Below are 3,363 nucleotides of genomic sequence, written 5' to 3' on the forward strand. Positions count from 1 at the left end.
TAATAATTTTGTAAAAGCAATTATGTGTGCATTCAAACTGTTGTTCGTGCTTGCACCTATTCAACATTGCTGGGTGCCACTTGGAAATGCTTAATTTCTGCTGATGAACTCTGATCAACTGTCTGATTAGTGATAGTGAATATTATGGTCTGTTACCTGCACTTGTTCAACATGATGGGTGCCACTAGGAGATGTTTAATTTCTGCTGATGAACTCTGATGAACTGTCTAATTAGTGATAGTGAAGATTATGGACTGTTACCTGCACTTGTTCAACATGATGGGTGCCACTAGGAGATGTTTAATTTCTGCTGATAAACTCTGATGAACTATCTGATTAGTGATGGTGAATATTCTGGACTGTTACCTGCACCTGTTCAACATTGCTGGGTGCCACTGTTGGAACTGCTTCTACTGAGATAATGTCACTTGTTGGTGTCTGCACCTGCTCAACATTACTGGGACTGCTTCTACTGAAATGATGTCACTTGTTGGTGTCTGCACCTGTCAACATTCTTAGGTGCCACTGATGGAACTGCTACTACTGATGAGGTCACTTGTTGCTGTCTGCACTTGTTCAACATTGCTGGGTGCCACTAATTAAACTGCTTCTACGTAAATGATGTCACTTGTTGGTGTCTGCACCTGCTCAACATTGCTGGGTGCCACTGTTGGAACTGCTTCTATTGAAACAATGTCACTTGTTGGTGTCTGCACCTGCTCAACATTGCTGGGTGCCACTGTTGGAACTGCTTCTATTGAAACAATTTCACTTGTTGGTGTCTGCACCTGCTCAACATTACTGGGACTGCTTCTACTGAAATGATGTCACTTGTTGGTGTCTGCACCTGTCAACATTCTTAGGTGCCACTGATGGAACTGCTACTACTGATGAGGTCACTTGTTGCTGTCTGCACTTGTTCAACATTGCTGGGTGCCACTAATTAAACTGCTTCTACGTAAATGATGTCACTTGTTGGTGTCTGCACCTGTTCAACATTGCTGGGTGCCACTGATGGAACTGCTTCTATTGAAATAATGGCACTTGTTGGTGTCTGCACCTGCTCAACATTGCTGGGTGCCACTGTTGGAACTGATTCTATTGAAATAATGTCACTTGTTGGTGTCTGCACCTGTTCAACATTACTGGGTGTCACTGATGGACTGCTTCTACTGAAATGATGTCACTTGTTGGTGTCTGCACCTGCTCAACATTGCTGGGTGCCACTGTTGGAACTGCTTCTATTGAAACAATGTCACTTGTTGGTGTCTGCACCTGCTCAACATTATTGGGACTGCTTCTACTGAAATGATGTCACTTGTTGGTGTCTGCACCTGTCAACATTCTTAGGTGCCACTGATGGAACTGCTACTACTGATGAGGTCACTTGTTGCTGTCTGCACCTGTTCAACATTTCTGGGTGCCACTAATTAAACTGCTTCTACGTAAATGATGTCACTTGTTGGTGTCTGCACCTGTTCAACATTGCTGGGTGCCACTGATGGACTGCTTCTACTGAAATTATGTCACTTGTTGGTGTCTGCACCTGCTCAACATTACTGGGTGCCACGGATGGACTGCTTCTGCTGAAATGATGTCACTTGTTGGTGTCTGCACCTGTTCAACATTATTGGGTGCCACTAATGGACTGCTTCTACTGAGATAATGTCACTTGTTGGTGTCTGCACCTGCTCGCCATTTTTGGGTGCCACTGTTGAAGCTGTTTAAATACTGCTGATGAAATGTTATGAGACTGCTATTTGCACCTGTTGATCATTGCTGGGTGCTACTGTTGGAACTGTCAACTACTCTGAGGAGTTCTACTTGTTTATTGAACTACTGAGAGGATTTTATGTGAATATTTGTATAAACTGATTTTTTGTGTGTTTACTGTTTATGAGATGTTATGAGACTCTTACCTGCACCTATTCGTCTTTGCTGACGCTATTGATTGAATTGTTTAACCACATGATACTTGTGTAAACTATTATGTAAAATCATATGTATGCAAGCATTTGTATTTCTTACTTTATTTTATATATTAGGTTATTGAAGGGTCAGTGCAAAGCCAAAATTTATTTAGTTATGTGATATTTACTTATTAATATTACTTTTAATTTTTGTCTGTATTTTTTGGACGAATTTGGTGGTATTTTCACCACCAATGCTGGCAAAAATACCATCAAATTCTAGCCCGTTGAGGAGGGGCATATGAAAGGTGGCTACACTGAGTCACAGCGCCAGAGATTGCGCCAAAGAGTATTATTCAGCCGCCTCCACTGGCAGTGCTTGTTGAGAAGTGGTAGTGGAGAGTTCTTGTCGAGAAGTCGTCGTGGAGAGTGCATATTGTGAAGTGGGCAGTAGGAGTTCTGATGTAGCCGTGACTAGTTGTGAGCATGTTGTATGCAGTTGTTCTGATGGGCTAGACAGCCGATGCTGTTCGATTGCGGATGTTGTAATGATCAGAGTGTATGTTTCATCAATATATATGAAGGTAAAGAAAATTTTTTTATTTCAAACGTCCTAAATCACAATGCCTCTTGGTCACAGGTTCAGTCAACAAAGCATCTGGCCTGTGTTCATGTATTAGAGTGTAATTCTGGTTTCTATATGCAATTATAGTGTTACCGGTTTTTTTAATTACTTCAGTGTAAATGGTGCTTAAAATACCTTGTCTTATTGAGGAAGAACCGTGCCAGATGTGTACGTTGAATCACACTTCCACACACAGAACAGTTACATTTGTGCTTTATTGTTTCGTAGTTTTGTTTCGTAGCTTTTATAGTTGCTGGGGACTTAATTAATTAATTGTGTTAACGGAAGTTTTCTTTCATTCTTTGTTGTTATTCTATGCAGTCAGATTGCGTACTATACCAGACAGGGCCAACCGGTTACCAGATAGCGTAATCGTACATACAGCTGCTAAAACTAAAATTATTTTCATTTTATTTAATTAAGCCCCCATGCAAAAGATAATAATAAAACGGGATAAACACTTTTTATTTTTCGTCATAAGATAAAATATCATGTGCTGTATCGACGTAATGAAGTAATATTGTCAGTTGGCAGCACATAATAAAATCAGGCCTATTGAAACTGTTTTTAAGCTCTAAATGTATTGACTTGAAGCAAAGAATCTATAGTACCACACTGGAAGAATAACATCTCTCCTCGAAGTTGTCAGGTGCATTTGCTCCAGTGTTTTAGCAGATATTTACAGTTTCCTTTCTGAAGTGTGGAGATACAGTCAGCCAAAACAAATGCGGCTCATTATGTGTTTATTGCGACGCCTACTGTCAACAGCAAACCTAAGTTTGTTTCTCCTTATAAACAAAGTATTTTTAATACCACAACTTCCTAGTG

Source organism: Schistocerca serialis, chromosome 1, assembly GCF_023864345.2.
Source record: "Schistocerca serialis cubense isolate TAMUIC-IGC-003099 chromosome 1, iqSchSeri2.2, whole genome shotgun sequence".
Lineage (NCBI taxonomy): Eukaryota > Metazoa > Arthropoda > Insecta > Orthoptera > Acrididae > Schistocerca > Schistocerca serialis.